The 17,270-nt window shown below is 47.9% G+C and overlaps 1 protein-coding gene across 2 annotated transcripts in view; it reads right to left on the bottom strand.

The window, feature by feature from the left end:
- Positions 1–3,395, bottom strand: part of ASPHD2 (aspartate beta-hydroxylase domain containing 2) — a 40,040-nt gene extending 36,645 nt beyond the window's left edge. The window contains exon 1 of one of the 2 annotated variants that reach the window (XM_019950178.3): positions 3,083–3,395. The gene's annotated coding sequence lies outside the window, so the exon portion shown is untranslated. The remainder of the gene's footprint in view (positions 1–3,082) is intronic. The other variant, XM_004326324.4, reaches the window with a different exon arrangement.
- Positions 3,396–17,270: the final 13,875 nt, after the last annotated feature.

Below are 17,270 nucleotides of genomic sequence, written 5' to 3'. Positions count from 1 at the left end.
TCTTATTTAACCTCTCTTGCCCTTCTGACATAGGTTGGGCTTAAATCAAGCTGGAAAAGGAAGTGGGCTCCCCGGGGTCACATCTGTGGCAGACACCAGGCATTTTCTGTCTACTCGCTTGGGAGGCTATCTACTGGCCTCACCCATGAGATTATGAAAGTGAAATGATGGATAGAATGAAAATAGAAGCCCTTTCCGGTCTGTCTCCAAAACACACAGAAGTGCTGTGCTTTGCCACGTATCCTGCCGATGGTTTGGGCCAGTGTCCGGCACGCTGATTATCCTAACAACCTAAGAGATGATCGAAGCCCAGCTGTCTCATTGCCTGTGTCTATAGAACCCCGGCCGTGCTTCCCAGGTGAAACTCTCTGTCCATCCTGCTCTAATTGGATGAAAACAGCCAGGTCTATGTTCTACTACATGTGTAATACATTCCCTCACCTCGAGGAGCAGAATAATTCAGAAATTTCGCTTGGTACCATGCTCTCCCTTGTCTCACAGGAATGTGAGAAGGCAACTAATAAAAACAGGAAAGCTGTACCCTCCCCCTTCTCCGGGGACTAAATTTGGCCCCAACATTCTTGCAACGTAGCAGAGAGGTTAAGAACCCAAACTGGGCAGGTCACTCCCCTCTCTAAGTCTCAGTTTGCTCATCTGTTAAGACGGGGTAATGCTCCTCTCATTGGATCAAGGGGAATGATGGGTTGAAAGCACTGATGATCACATCATGGTGACAGTTCAGAATGTGCTAGTGACCGCTGTGACATGTGGATTCCCATCTCTAGTAGCCAGCAAACCACAGGTGGGCCATCAGGGAAAGGTATCTCAGGTCTGAGAATTCCAACAGCCAAAGGTATACTCTTGTTGCCACACATCTCAAGGAATTTTTTTTTGGGGGGGGCGGGTCCCCAGACGTGCAAAAGCTATTAAAATTAAAGGGAAACCTTAGATTGTCCTTAACTCCCTACTTATATCTTCCCAGCTTAGGTTGAATAAAGAATCGCTTGACTATAATATTCAGTCAGAAACGCATATGCTGAATATTCACGGACATTTTTATGTTTCTCGGAAAAATACGAGAGTCGGGAGGTTAGAAGCTAAATTTTTTCCTCATACGTTCTCCATGTCTTCACAGATTTGGAAGAGGGAAAGGCTGGGCCCCCTGGATGGAAACAGACCCCCTCCCCCACTCACCCCGGGGCCCTGGTTCTTGACTAGTCCTCCCATAACTGGCAGCTGTTTCCTCTTGAGGAAAAGGGAAGGATAATCATGATGAAAGGTATTTTGTTTGCAAGCCATCTGCCAAACAGAACCCCAGGATTCTTGAAGTTCAGTGTGAAACTATCATCTGTATGATAACAAGCACTTTTACTAAAAGGATTTCCCCCATCGCTGAGCTGAAGCCCTAATTGGAACTTTGAAAACCCAGCCTCTCAGGAAGAGAGGTTTGTTTCTCTTAAATGTTCTAAGAGTGACATGATGATCATTTAACAAACACCTGTTAAGTTTCAGTTCCCATCAGCCCTGCTTGAAGTTTAAGTCAATCAAAATGAAGACGCGGAGTACCGGGTAGATGACGAGGGAATCTCTCCATTGGACAGTCACACCACTTACCCTCTCCCCAGGGAAGCCTCATTCTGTACAACACCGGCCATGAACGCTCCCTAAGCTGAGCTATAAACAAAACGCAGAGGATCCTCAGGCCCTGGACCCCAGCTTCAGACCCTGCTCACAAGATCACAAACAGCACTGAGAGCTCAAGTAAGGACTTCTCACATCTGCCACTTACTTTTACCCAAACTACGCTGGCAGGACCCTGAGCCCGGAGATGGATTAACAAGCTCACAGCTGAAACGTGACACTAAATTAAACCTTTACCTTTACAGGGTGATTGGCAGTTTATCAAGTACTGGTTCAAACATCTGACCCTCATAGACCCCAGCCCTGCAGCTGCGAGGGCATGAATTCCACCCCCCCACTCCCACCCCCGAGCTTTTGTCTCTGTGACCACAGTAACTTCCAGCTTCCTTTACACATCTGTTTCCATTTCTTGTCCTCATCAGGGATGGGGACACCTCACTGCAGTTCTGCACTTTAATAATACGCAACTCCAGATCTTCAAAGGCAGCCAGCTCTGGGGAATAGGGTCCGAATTCATGGCCACTTTTTGGTGAGCAAGTCGAATCAAATATAACTTCTGATACAATGAACACCTAGGGAGAGAGACACTCGGCTCAAACTTGGCTAATCCAGCTCACATTACCAGTCCGAGAGGCTGCCCAGTGCCAGAGAGCTTCTGCTCACTCTCAGGGTACCCTAGAAGCCCCCCAAGGAGCCGGGCAAGGAGTGTGATGCATGCACCCAGGAGCTTGAGAGCTGCCCTGGGGCCAGCCCTCTGCTGCGGGGAACCGGAGACCTCTCCTCCTCACTTTCTTGTCCAGCTTTTTCAGTATCCACCGGAGACCTCTCCTCCTCACTTTCTTGTCCAGCTTTTTCAGTATCCACCCACTCAGGAGAGTGGGGGAAAAGGGGAGTGCACAGAATAGGTTAATACAGATGGTGACCACCAGGAGGTCGGGGCGGGAGTGGGGGTGGGGTGGGGGGAATGGGACGATGGAAAGGTACTGACAGGAAAAGTGGGCGATTAGGGAAGGAGGCTCATGGAACAGGGGAGGAGGGTCACCACGGGAAATAAGGGAAATGGGTGATGCACAGGGCTGGGGGGGAGGGGAAGAGCAACAAGAGAAGGGACCAAGGAGGATGGTGACCGAGAAGGTGACGGTGATGGGGCATGTTAACACGGTGAACAGAGTCGCGAGGGAGCAAGGGGACAAGGAGGGTGATGCCCGGCCCGGGCCGCGTACACTGCCAAGGCGGCGGCGCTCAGCACGTAGCGAGCGCTGGGCGGCGGGGGCCCCTCATACGGGCCGAGATGCGGGGCGCTGAGCACCCTCCGCGGCCGCGCCGCCGGGCGTGAGGACCGCGGGCCTGCAGCCTCCCGGCCCCCGCCTCCTCCCCCTCTCTCAGGGTCGGTCCCGTTGCGCCGCCGTCCTGCCCCGCAGCCCCCGGAGAAGCCGCTTACCTGCGCCCGAGCGCGCGGGCGGCGGGGGCGGCCACTGGGGCCGGGGAGACGCCGCCGCCCGAGGGCGCGGACGCTCGGACGCCCCCTGCCCACGCCACGGAGCCACCGCCCCGCTGCTGCCCGGCCCACGCCGCCGGAGCCCGAGCCAGAGCCGAGCCGGTTCCCAGCCGGTGCCGACGCCGCGCTGCACTCCGCGGGGCCGCGGGGACCACAACTCCCACAATGCCGCGCGCGGCCGGGAGGCTCGAGGAGGGGATGCGGGCGGGGCGGGGCCAGCGCCGACGGCCTGAGGGGCGGGGCCGAGACCCCCAGCGGCCAGGGGCGCTACTCGCACGCGGGGTGACCCGGGGCCGGGATCGCGCCACCCGCTCGCGTGGTTTTTGCGGGCGCGGCCGTGGGCCCGAGCGGGGAGGCGCACTGCCCGCCCAGTCCCAGGGCGCGCGCAGGCGGGCGGGCGTTGGGTAATTCATGAAGTCCGGCGGGCGTTAATTCACCCGCTCCTGGTTCTGCCTCTGTGCCTCTGCCTGTTCTCCCTCCCTTGGTCTCTCTCTTTTCTCTGGTTCTCCCTCCTACATTTCCTCCTTTCCTTCTCTTTCACTTTCCCTCCCTTTTTTTCCCTCCCTCACTTCCTCTTGCCCTGACACCCTGTTTCTTTATTGATTCATTCATCTACTTGAGGCCTCGTAGGCACTTGGAATGAAACCGCAAATCAAACAGGATACTTAAGTTTCATGGAAGAAAAACTCATTCGCTTGATACAAATGATTATTGGGCAACCTCTCTGGGGCTGGCCCTGCGCTCTCTGGCGAGCCGTCCAGACGTGGCCCCTGCCCGCAAGGAGTCACCGGCTAGCCAGGAGTAGGCGGTGCCCAAGTAATCACAGGTACACATCTACAGTCACCTACCAGGCAGAGTGGTTACCAAGAGAAAGGACAGGACAGGATGAGAATGTGTAACAGGGGGGCCTAATGCGGGGTTGGAGTCTTCAGGGAGGCCTCTCTGAGCAAGTGATGTTCGAACGAAGGCTTGTGGGAGACAACAGGGGCCATGGGTCGTGTTGTGGGCTCCGGGGGAACTATGCATGAGTGGGTTTTGGGAACACGGAGTGGGAGGACCAGCCCACAGTCCATCCGTTCTGTCCCAGAATCCACCTTGCCCCTTCACAGACCCCACCTCCCACCACCCCGACACCCAGAACCCACCTCTGTCGTGTCCCAGAATCCACCTCTCACCCTCCAACCCAGAATCCACCTCTCCCTGACCCAGAATCCACCTTGCCCCTTCCCAGAACCCACCTGGTCCCTGTCCCAGAACTCACCTCTTCCATGCCCCAGAATCCACCTCACCTTTGTCCCAGAGCCTACCTCTAGGATGTCCCAGAATCCACCTTGTCTCTCTCAGAAACCACCTCTACCATCTCTATTATTGCTCAGAATCCACATCTACTGTGGCCCAGAATCTGCCTTTACCATGTCTTAAAATCCACTTCATCCCTGTCATCTCCCCCCTTTTCTAAGTCCAAAGGAGGAAGAACTTTTCTTTTTTTCTCTTTTATTCCGGATGCATACATTGGGAAACCATAAAATGCATATGGATTTGCTCCAAGTGTGGGTAATCGACACAGGCATCAGATTTAGAAACATTAAACATGTTGTATCTTTTCACTGCCAGCCTCGGAATGGTTGAGCCTGGGTAGGGTGGAGAAGATGGGAGGGTATTTGGTGCATCTCACATTCAGAAAGTTGCTCATATTTAGACTTCTCCAAAGACACATATGTTCAGTCACTGCATCACACTGACAGGGATGAAAAAGAAAACTATTCTTCATACAGTTGTAAATGTGTGTTCCATTGCTGGACCACACCATCTGTAGTACATTATGAATTAATATTGTCTATAAATCTTGTAATTATCTTTGACCAGTGCAATTATATCGCTCTGTATTTGTTAAGAGCATTTATTTGTTCAACGGCAAAATTACCATACACACATTTTGCTAACCCTGCTTGCCATTCTTTCCTCTGGGAGACCCTGGGAGGTGAATTCCCCCCAGAAAAGGGTATCCGGGCCTTCCAGAGGGGGCTTTTGGGTGAAAGCTCATGATAAATGTTCATTGTGCTAATGGAGGAGTTGAGATAAGGGCCAAGTGCTTATAAATTGCCTGGCTTCAGCTTGGCTGTTACCCGCGTCCTCTTCCTCTCCCTGTTGTCTCTAGGGCAGTCATCCCCGACCCACTCTGAGGCTGCATAGCCTATCATTACGCCATCTCGTACACTCGTGGGGTCCACCCAACTCCCTCCTCCTACAGATGGAGTCACTAGGGGTCCAGAGAGAAAACATGCCCTGCTCAATCAAGGTCACAGCAAGTCAGTAGGGGAATGTGTAGACCCTCGACAAAAATACTTGTTTGGTGGGTGAAAGAAACTGGTATAGTCACTTTATAGAGCAATTTGGTAGTATTTGCTAAAATAACAACGACAACAAATCTGTTTCCCCTAAGAACCAATAATTTCACTACTCTATCTGCCCTAGAGAAATTCTAGGGTAGATAAAGTAATGGTAACATCTTCATGTTATATAATACTGGGCAGCTATTAAAAGGGAAGAGCTAGATGTATGTATAACAATATAAAGCTCCTGAACAAATTATAAAGCAAAAAAAAAAGAATTCTACGTGCAGTATAATTTCATTTACATAATATGCACATATACACAAAACGTTACTCTATGGTTTCTGTGGATGTATACACATATTTATGTAAAAGCAGGAGAAAAGCACTGGCAGAATACCCTAGTATGTCCTCCTTTTTAAAACTTAAAGTACTACAATGTTTGTAAATATAAAGACTATCCCTCAGAGAAAGCAACTTAGAGGGACGTCAAGAAGGAATGAGAATTGGACACAGTGGACAAAAGGAATTCCAGCATTTTCTGTAATGTTTTAACTTCATTTATTATTTTCAAAAGGATTTAAATGCTCCTGGAACAAAAAGTAAAAAGGACAAATGACTTATTAGGACTACCCTTCCCTATCCCTCAACCACCCAGTTCCCTTTCCTTAAGAAAATCATTATAACCAATTTCTTACCCATTTTTCCAGGAAAATGCTGTGCATTTGCAAATATACAGAAGTATTTTAACTTTAAAAAAAGGAAAAGACACGGATGGTCTCTGTCACCACACCTACCCAACATTGTACTGGGCCTTCTCACCAGTGCAATAAGGCAAGAAAAAGAAATAGGAGGCATTTGGAAGAGTAATTGAAAAAAAATTCATAGTAGCAACAAAACAAAACTGTAAAGAACTCAGGAATGAATTTAACTAAAATGGGAAAGATGGGGGAAAAAAAGTGAAATAAAAATATTGGAGGGCACAGAATAAATTGTGAATAATGACAATGTATGCAAAAACTCCCAAAGAGACAACATCACAAAAATGTCAGTTTCCCCAACTGACCTATAAAATTTAAATCAATTTTTATGACAATCCCAATGTTTTTCATGCAATGAGATAAACTGATCTTAAAATTTATAGAGAAAAGCAAAGGGCCAAGAAAGCTAAAGACAAAATAAAATTATCTAATAAAAATGAGCCAAGGATAAGAGCAGGCAAGTCACACAAGAGGAAACACAAATGGCCAGTAAACAACTAGGAAGGTGCCATACCCATTGCTCATCACGGAAAGGCAAACTAAAACCACAGTGAGATGCTGTTTTGCTTTCATCCTCTTGGCAAAAATTGAAAGGCCAGTTGACGCCAAGTATTGGTAAGGCTGTGGAGCAACAGGTGCTCTTGTACACTGCTGGTGGAGTGTAAATTTGCACAACTACTTTGGCCCTCTTTTGTAAAGTTTGAAGGTGTGCGCACCCCCCAATCCTGCCATGCTACTTCCTGGTATATGCTCCAGGGCACTGATTTTCAAACTGGGGGTTCCACTGATGGTTGTAGAATTGACAGAGTGAGTCATGACCACGATTTGAAACAATGAAATAAACAGACAATCAAAAATTACAAAGAGTGTTTCTGAAAGTGTCCTAAGAGTACTGTGTGTTTGTGTTGCACTGGGTCCCAGTGTAAAATGCATTTCTGATAGTGGGTGGCAGTCAGGTCAATTTGAAAGCCTTTGCCCTAGAGAAGTTTGCAGAGTGCGATGCATACAAGAATATACATTCCAACATTTCGTGAAAAATTGGAGGCAACAAACATTATCAAGAGGAAAATGCACCCATAAATTCATACAAAGGAATATGATATAGCAGGTAAAGTGCTTGAGACAGAGCTAAATGTTTCAACATGGATAAATCTCCAAAATATAATGTTGAGCTGGAAAAGGAAACAGCAGATTGGTATTATAGCATAATATTGATCTTAAGTGTGAACTCATGCAAAGAATACAATATGCTGTTTAGGGAATATGTATATAATATTATATGTTACATATGTGTACATATACACATATATACGTTCAGGAAAAATGCATACATTAATATATGTATTAATAGTAAAAATCTTGCATGGGGACAATTAATGCAAATTCAGGATAGTGGTTATTTCTAGGGAGGGAACATACAGGAGAGGGAGTAGGATTGGGGAAGGGTACGTGGTGGGGGGGGCTTCAACAATATTTTAAGTATTTTATTCCTTTCAAAAACCAAAGCGACAAAGCAAAATGTTAAGTTTGCAAAGGAAAGTGGTAGGTACATAAATGTTTGTCCTGTTATCCCTATGAATGTTTGAACTATTACACAATTATAAATTATAAGGAGGCAATTTTTTTTTTTTTTTGCGGTATGTGGGCCTCTCACTGTTGTGGCCTCTCCCGTTGCGAAGCACAGGCTCTGGACACGCAGGCTCAGTGGCCATGGCTCACGGGCCCAGCCGCTCCACGTCATGTTGGATCTTCCCGGACCGGGGCACAAACCCGTGTCCCCTGCATCGGCAGGCGGACTCTCAACCACTGCGCCACCAGGGAAGCCCAAGGAGGGTTTTGATTAGGTAAAACGAACTTTGTTTTTAAAGGTCTGGGTTACAGGTTTCCAATAGGACTTGAGCTACTTGGAGATTTTCCAGAACAGCTGCTTCAACTGTGTTCCAACTTTGAGGTTCCTAGTAGCCCTGGTAGGGGCAACAAGAGAAAGGGGATGAAGATAGTGGGGTGACAGGCACACTCCCAGGGTCTCTTAGTTGCTTGCCTCTGAGCAACTGGGTTTTCATTGGCTTCTGTACTTGTATTTTAGTTCCTAAAACTAAAATAAGTTTGTATACCATTTCCCTAGGCTACCCCAAATAAAAACTAGGAAGCTTTGGGGGGAGTGGGGGAGGGAAGAATTGGGAGTTTGGGATTAGCAGATACAAACTATTACATATAGGATGGAGAAACAACAAGGTCCTACTGTATAGCACAGGGAACTATATTCAATATCCTGTGATAAACCATAATGGAAAAGAATATGAAAAAGAATATATATGTGTGTAACTGAATCAGTTTGCTGTACAGCAGAAATTAACACACCATTGTGAATCAACTATACTTCAATAAAACAAAACAAAAGAAAGCTGGGAAGCTCTGCTCTGAGCAACATTAGGATAAGCCTGAGTCAGAAATCCTAGGGAATGAGTTTGCATATCTCTCCAAATAGCTTTATCGCATTGGATGATACACTTTGGTTGGTTAGCATATACAGAGGAGTAATTCTATCTGTCCAGAAAGCAGAGCCACACTTCCGCGTTATCAAATGCTTAATGGATTCCAAGAACAAATCTAAATCACCTTGAGCTGATCCAATAAAGTGCCGCTAACATCTCTTTTGCGTTTGAACAGACGGTGAACTTCCTGCTTACAGTGCAAATAGGTAGAACCAGACGTGAGCCTGCTGCTGTGAAGACTGGGATAGCTTGCCTTAGACATCGGAGTAAGTGAATTAATTAAAATTTCTTCCCAAAGCCATCACCTGTTTCTGCCACTGTCTTCCACTGGGTCACCACCCAGCCCCCGCTTGACCTGGCTCACTGGACTACACCAGTCATTCCTCAACCTCCAGCAGCTTTGGAGTAGCTTTGGCTGGGCAGGGAAGGTAGGTGTGAGAACCTATCAGCCTCTGTGATGGAAAAACAGCCATTAGAAGCATGAGCAGGTTTATAAGGTCTTGAAGAGAATCAGCCCTCTACCAAACCTGGAATAGACTTCAACCTCTAAATGAACTAGAGTGTGTTTTGCTTCCTTTCCCACCTCTAAGAGCCTTTGTTGGTGGACACACACTGTGGCCAATATAGCCTTCCGTTTGTGCACGCAGTGGGGGTTGATACTAAAATTGTTTAACAACCAGTACATCACGGCACCAACCATCAGAATGGATGCAGACTATTAAAGTACAGGCACGGCCATATCAATGCAACATCAGCCTCAGTCCACGTGGTAGAGAAATCTCATATTCACGGAACTCATCCAGGCTGCCCCTGAGCTCAGGAGAAGACATATCTTGAAACTCCCAGCTAGAAAGGAGAAGCGTCCTCTCCTTCTGAACCCACTTTTTCTACATTCCCAACAGAGGGAAGCTGAGGAGTCACCTGGGAAGACTACTTATTCTACACAGAATTGTTGAACATATACTCTGTGCTGTGCCCACTGAATATACGGCAGTGATATGATACAAATGAACTTATTTACGAAACAGAAACAGACTTACAGACATAGAAAGCAAACTTATAGTTAGCAAAGGGAGAAGGGTGGGGAGGGATAAATTAGGAGTTTGGGATTAACAGATACACACTACTACATATAAAATAGATAAACAACAAGGACCTACTATATAACACAGGGAACTATATTCAATATCCTGTAATAACCTACAATGGAAAGGAATCTGAAAAAGAATATATGTACTGTATACATACATATATATACACATATATGAAACTTTGCTGTACACCAGAAACTAACACAACATTGTAAATCAACTACACTTTAATTTTAAAGAATTGTCAACCTTAAAAAATTAGGAGACACCACATACAAACCAGGATTTCCAGCTTCTCATGAAAAATGGCAATTTCTGGTCATACTGGGACTGATTTCTGCAAAACAGCGAACTGGCTGGTAGGAGGTTTGCTGCAGTCAACACCCGCTGTCTACTGCTCCCCAACGCCAAGGAGGACTGTCACTTGCCCCCATCACTGACTCTGCACTGTGTGTGTTTTTATAGTAAAAACTGTTTCTCTGCTTTCATGTCTCTGTCAAAAGTGGGAAAACAAAAGCCAGACCAAGAGAGCTGAATGATTTTTATTAGCCTTGGCCACTTCTCCTGTTTATGTTACCTGACATGTTCCACAGGCACTTGAGTTTGTAGCTCCCGGAACGAAACGATGCCAAAAAAACTTTAAAAAATGAATTTCTGCCTCTGGGAACTTGCAGGAGTGAGGATTAAACTTGACAACCTTGGGACCTGGTAGCGGCAGGAACAGTGCGTGCAAAAGGCTTATGAGTGTGAGCAATCTCGGTATGTTTAGGAAATGTCAGAAAGCCCATGTGGCTGGGGGAGGGGAGAGGAAGCGTGCAGGGAGAGGGGTTTGGAGAGCAGGCTCAGGCCTCTCAAGCCCTGGGAAGGAGCTTGGGTTTTATTCTAAGTGGCTTGACATGTGTTCTGCTCGACAGCCACAAAGGCTCTTGAACGACACTTGGTTATTAGTCCTTGTAGGCGGAGGTAGGTTAGAGTAGCAGTAACAGCAGGGGAGAAGAGGTGTGGGTCAAGATGGCTTTTACCTAAATAATTGCTATCACTCAGGTGCCCAGAAGTGGGGAGATGGCACACTCCCACTGGGTTTAATACCCACAAAAACAACTAAGTGAAGTGGAGCTGGGCAGTCTACCTGAAAAAGAATTCAGAGTAATGATAGTAAAGATGATCTAAGATCTTGGAAAAAGAATGGAGGCACAGACCAAGAAGATACAAGAAATGTTTAACAAACAGCTAGAAGATTTAAAGAACAAAGAGAGATGAACAATAATTGAAATGAAGGGGCTTCCCTGGTGGCGCAGCGGTTGGGAGTCCGCCTGCCAGTGCCGGGGACACGGGTTCGAGCCCTGGTCCAGGAGGATCCCACGTGCTGCAGAGCAGCTGGGCCCGTGCACCACAACTGCTGAGCCCACTTGCCGCAACTGCTGAGGCCCGCGCGCCTGGAGCCCATGCTCCAGCGAGGAGTGGCCTCCGCTCGCGGCAACTGGAGAGGGCCCACGTGCAGCGGCGAAGACCCAACGCAGCCATAAATAAATAAATTTATTTAAAAAAATAAAATAATTGAAATGAAAAATACACTAGAAGGGATCAATGGCAGAATAAATGAGGCAGAAGAACAAATAAGTGAGCTGGAAGACAGAGTGGTGGATATCACTGTCGTGGAACAGAATAAAGAGGTGGGTTTGATAAAGGGAGAGGGCAAAGTTTAAGGAAACCTCAAGGATGGTGCAGTACCCAAAGCTAGTAACAGGGGGAGCTGTTACTCCCTTAGGCTGGAAAGGACACGGAGAGTGGTTACCAGAATCTAGAGACAGAGATACTGTTTAGAGAGGGTTGTACTCTTCCCATAAGGGACCCTGTCAGCCTGTGGGACCCCACATACAGGAAGCTGGGAAGAATGACCTCACTCTCTGCCTGCCTTCTCATCTCCTGCTGGGGCTCTACCAACCGGACACCACAAGAGAGGGAGCCCATTGATGGAGATCACACAGGTCAGCCTCCCCAGGGCTGAGAACAGGGAGGCGGCCAGGGAGTGGATCTGGAGGGGCAAAAGAAAAACACCCAGTTCACCCTCCAGGACACAGGAAATGGAAATCGCATCCCTATGTGGAAGAGGGGCCAGACTCAGGCGCAGTGTTTGCTGACAATGGCTATCACCCAACATCTCCAACTTCTGGGCAGAAAAACCTCCTGGTTTCAGGAAGCCCAGGGACACATGCAAGGAAAAACTTCAGGATCTGCTTTTGAAGGTAAGCTATTTGGATGCGGACTCAGAACTGCCAAAATGGAGCAAGAGGCACTTTCGATTGGTTGGAAGTCCCTCGAGAGATGTCCCTCATCTGCTGTTACTGGAATTTGCAACTCCTGTAAAAAGCTGCCCCGGGCATGACTCACTGAGTTGATGTCCAAACCACTGCCTCCACGGCTCTCCAACCCGTCCCTCTAGTCTCCTCCCTCTTTCTGCAGCTGCAACCTGAGAGGCAAACTTTGCTCCCTCCAGGGAGGGGCCCCCGGGACCTGGCGCCAGCTTCCTTGCCTGGCCAGCTGCCTTTGCACACTGCAGGTAGCCAGGATTTCCTGGGTTCCAGGGAAAAGGAAGCATGTTGGAAGAGTCCAGACAGTAGACGTCTTGTCGTTGCAGGTCACACTCCCAGAGGGAGGAGACGAGTGCTGTGGAGTCACAACCGGAAATCACCTGATCACTGTTACAAGCTCCGGCTCAGTAAATGAACTTAGGACAGCTCCATGGAGCTAAGCCTTCTTCGCATTGCTTTTTTTTTTGGCTGTGCCATGTGGCTTGTGGGATTTTAGTTCCCTGGCCAGGGATTGAACCCAGGCCCTCAGCATCGAGAGTGTAGAGTCCTAACCACTGGACTGCCAGGGAATTCCCCTTTTTTGTATTTCTTATTAACGAACTTGGTTTTCATGCATCTGGGAATTTGCAACAGCTGGAACCAGATGCTCTAGGGTTTAGTCTAGGTTTGTTTTGTTTTGTTGCAAGCTTCTCTTTTGCTGTCTTTTGGTCTGCATTTTTCCCTTGCTTCTACCTGGCTAAGGTAGAAATGTATCAGCCCTGCCAGATTCTCTCTAGCTGATCCGGCAGTGGCATGGGAGCGTGGTCAGGTCACGACGTGATTGTTATCAACTCAACCTGCTGGTTGACACATATGACCTACCTAGAATTGAAGGGCTGTATTCCAAGTTCCTCTGAGTCTTCAGCTGGCAAAGTTGTCATGATTTCCCTTAACCTGAGATGCACTGTTGAGAATTTTTTCCTTTACAAACTCACACTTCACTTGATGGAAGAAAGCAAGGAGCTTTAGACTCAGATTCAGGTTTGAATCCCATCTCCATCCATCACTGGCTGTGTGGCCTCAGACACAGGTTACCTAAGCTCACTGAGCCTCAGCTGTCCACCTGTCAAAATGGGCTTAATACCAACCTCATAGTATTGTTATAAGGATTCAATGGGATGACATGAATCTTTTACACAGTCTCGTTTAGCAGGTATCCGGTGTCCTCCTGTTCCCAGCCTCCTTATTCACACATTTTAACCCTTTTCATCCAGGCTGCTGCCTTCAGGATCTTGCTTAACCACAAGAGGAGCCGGCGTGATTATGCAGTTTATTGCTGTTCACAGACTTCCCTACTCCTTGGAGCTCCAGCCATCATCTAGCCCTTGCCAAGCCTTCTGCGGGTTGTGTCCTACAGAGTGTGATGTTTGGAGCACCATGTTGATTTGGGAAGATGGAAATTCAGAGCAATGGATTGGAAGTACAGTGGGTGGGGAGGGTGTGGGAGAGACTTGGGCGATCAGCAGGGGCTGTGAAAAACCATGGAACTGCTGAGAATGGCAGGAACAAAAACAAAGCAGCCCTGATGAGGCTGGGCAGCAGGTGCTGCAGAGATCTTACTGGCACACAAGACGCCCTCAGTATTGGTGAAGGAATGAATTTGGAGGACGAGGAAGAACTCAGGGAATGGGCAAATCAGCCAGCAGTCTCAGGGCACTTAGAAAGGCTGGGTTTCTGCTCAAATGCCACTGATCAGAGAGGACCTCCTTGTCCTTTGATATACAACAGCACTTGATCCGTCGTCCACTGGAGCCACTGTCCTTCCTGGCTCCCCTGGAGTGCTTATCACCATATTGCATATTTATTGTATATTTATTGGTTTGTTGTTTGGCTACTTATCACCATATTGCATATTTATTGCATATTTATTGGTTTGTTGTTTGGCTACTTCACTAGGATATGAACTCCAGGAGGGCAGGGACTTGGTCTCTTTTGTTTTCTCCTGCATCTCCGGCCCCTACAACAGAGCATGGCACACGGCAGAGACTCGGTACATATATTTGAATACGTACATGAGTGAATACATGAGAGCCATTACAGGGATGGGAGGACCGGGGAGAAAGACTTGCCATGGTTCTCAAACTTAGGGTGCCTCGGGATCACCTGGGGCCGGGTTAGAACGGGGATTGTCTGGCCCATTCCCACCAGCTGAATCAGACTGTTCTGGGGCAGATATTCTGAGGACTCCACTGAGACGCGCTGGACTTGCCTTAGAAACTGCTGGATTTCCCCCAATCACTCTCCCTCCTAGAATTATCCTCCCTTCACTTATCTCAGAATCACTTTGTGATGTCCAAGCACTCGACTTAATAGCTCTTCTCTCTATATATATGTCTCGATACATCACCTTGGTGAAGCCCACCCAGAATAACTTGATGAAAAAGAAGAGAGAACTTTCTCCAGACTGCTCCATCCCAAGATGCTGCTCTTGGGCTCCCCAAACACTCCTTCCTAAGAGTTCTACTTGCTGGTACCCTATGAAAATACTAAATTTTAACCTTTAGCCGTTTACTGTTCAGTACTTCATAGCCTCTAGTCTCTTATTTCTAAATGATCTTCTGTGTTTGAATTACTCACGTTAGAGAGTACTCTCGGAGGATGGGGACTGCAACTTTTATTTTCCATTTTTCCCTTAGTGCCGGCTGTCCGAGAGTCTGCTCTATGAATGCTCTTAACTCACTGGCCAATTAACAGCCACAGCTGGGCACTGCATAAGCGCCTGAAACATGAAAATGATGATGAGAGCGATAACAATAACAGCCTCTTGGATATGAAGCCTCCAAGTGCCTTCCTTTCTAGAAGACCAATGACTTGAGAAGAGGAATTTTCCTATTGTTATGTAACTTTCACCAAACGTTTCTTCACTACTCTTTGGCTTTCCTTCCGGCCCCAATCACATGATCTGTCCCTAAAGGAATTTATTCAGTTAGCCCCAGGAAGTATATGCCCACAGTATGAATGTTTAGGTCGATGTGGAAAGATGGGAATTTGCAGGGAGATCAAAGGGGGAGCTAATACTTTCACCTCTGCTGACTCACCTTACAGTGAAGCAGAAATCGCAGGACAGATGGCTCTTGCCCTCTGAATTTGCAGAAATGTTATTTTAGTCCTGTGCCCATTGCTCATGATAGAAAACAGTGGCAAAAAAAATGAAAGAACCACCATGGCTTGCTGTCCGCTGTTGCTGGTGGTGGTGGTGGGGGGTGTGTGTGTGTGTGTTGCAGCAGTTTCATCTTTTATGAAAATGCTTCTGACACTCCTTCAGCTCTGCCTCCCAACCCCAAACCAAAGACGACTCCTGTCTTTACAGTTTCCATTGCCGGCCCCACTGTTCTCCCAGAGACCTTGTTTTGAATACTAGAAGCTAACTCTGATTTCTTCCACTCCCAAGTGCTTGCTGCACCCAGTGGACTCTACCTCCACTGTCTCGCCCACAAGCATCCCTCTTTCCCATTCTCTTGGCTACCACAGCAATTCCGATCCGCACCATTCCCCAATCAGTATCCCCTCCCCCCACTCACCCCATATATCATGGACAATTTCAGCTTTCTAAAGCAACTCCCTCGTTTCAAAGGCTCCCAATTTATCTACCGAAAAGACACGCAGATTCACTGGCTTGGTTGTCAAGCCCTTGCAAGAGAGCCCCGACCTACCTGGCCAGGCTTATCCCCTCTACTCTGGCATCTAGGCATTTTCTCAGGTTGTCTCTGTGTCCAGGGACGCTCTCCTTTAGCGTCATGTCTGTAGAAACCTTGTGTACTATTTTAGGCCTCACCAAGTGAACATCAACGGGCTCTTCAGTTTAGCCAGTCTTCACGGAATCTCCAGACACAGTGCTAGGTGTTGCGGATCACAGAAATGAATAAAGCACGGCCCCAGCTCTCAGCGGAGTTCACTGTCTCGTAGGGGAGAGTGATGGGGGAGCATTCAATAAAGCTAACGGTTTCAACAATTCAGATTTCTGTGCAAGTAGAGAGAAGGGGTACCTGACTTTGAACTTGTTTGTGGGGCAGGGATGGTGGGAAGACAGGGAAGCAGATGTGGAGGGAGTGACACGTGGGCAGTTAGGTGATCATGAGAGGGCAGCGCATAAGCCACCGAACGAGATGAAACAAGTGCAAGGAGGCTGTGGAGAAGCACAGCCAGGTGCTCTGTCACGTGGGACATTTGTGAACAGGCTGTACGGAAACGCTGTGCCTCAGACCAGTTCACTAAGAGAGGAAGAGAGAGGAATTTTCTTCTGCCTCTTGATGGTCATTGGTCAAAGTTTATCCCACGGGGCACTGAGTCCCCACGTGGGCTTTTGGGAAGCTGCTGGGGAGGTCAGATCCCCGGTCCTGCTACATGGAGCTTCATCCAGGTCTCGACGTGATGAGAGGATCAGAGTCTTCAAGAGTCTGGTGTGCTCGTGGACCTGGGTACCAGAGCTGCCAGGGCTCCTACCATGGCAGGTACAACAGACGCTGTGTCTGATCCCAGCCTCACTCCAGGGGAGGCAGAGAAGCCAGCACTGGGGGGCAGTGGAGACTTCAGCTGTGGTGATGGTGGCTGGGCTTTCCACGAAGTCCAATCTACCTCTTGAACTTCTCATTCATACGCAGGCCTTCCCATGATATCTGGCTTCCAGACCATAATATCTGGTCTCAACTTTTTTGGAAGACAAGGCTACTTACTACATGGAGGGTAGATTTAAAGGGGTAGATTTAAAGAGATTTGAAGTCTGGGAGCAGAGAGATTAGCTAGGAGGCTCTTCAATTGTCTTAGTAAGAGATGATAAACATCTCAACTAGGATAGTGGTAGTGGTGATGGAGAGGAGAAAAAGAACCTGACAGATATCTGCCACTGCACTGTGGCCCCCCAATTCACGTGTTAACCCCAACACGATGGTATTTGGAGATGGGGGTCTTTGGCAGGCAATTAGATTTAGATGAGGTCATGAGGGTAGGACCCTCATGATGGGATTAATGCCCTTATAAGAAGAGACAACAGAGCTGTCTCTCTTCCTCTCCCCCTCCCCCCCCCCCCGCCTCCCTCCTCTCTGCCATGTGAGACCAGAGCAAGAGGGTGGCTATCTGTAGGTCAGGAAGAAAACTCACACC

The sequence above is a fragment of the Tursiops truncatus genome, chromosome 13, assembly GCF_011762595.2.
Source record: "Tursiops truncatus isolate mTurTru1 chromosome 13, mTurTru1.mat.Y, whole genome shotgun sequence".
In the NCBI taxonomy this organism is placed as follows: domain Eukaryota; kingdom Metazoa; phylum Chordata; class Mammalia; order Artiodactyla; family Delphinidae; genus Tursiops; species Tursiops truncatus.
This window is presented reverse-complemented; position numbering and strand designations above follow the sequence as displayed.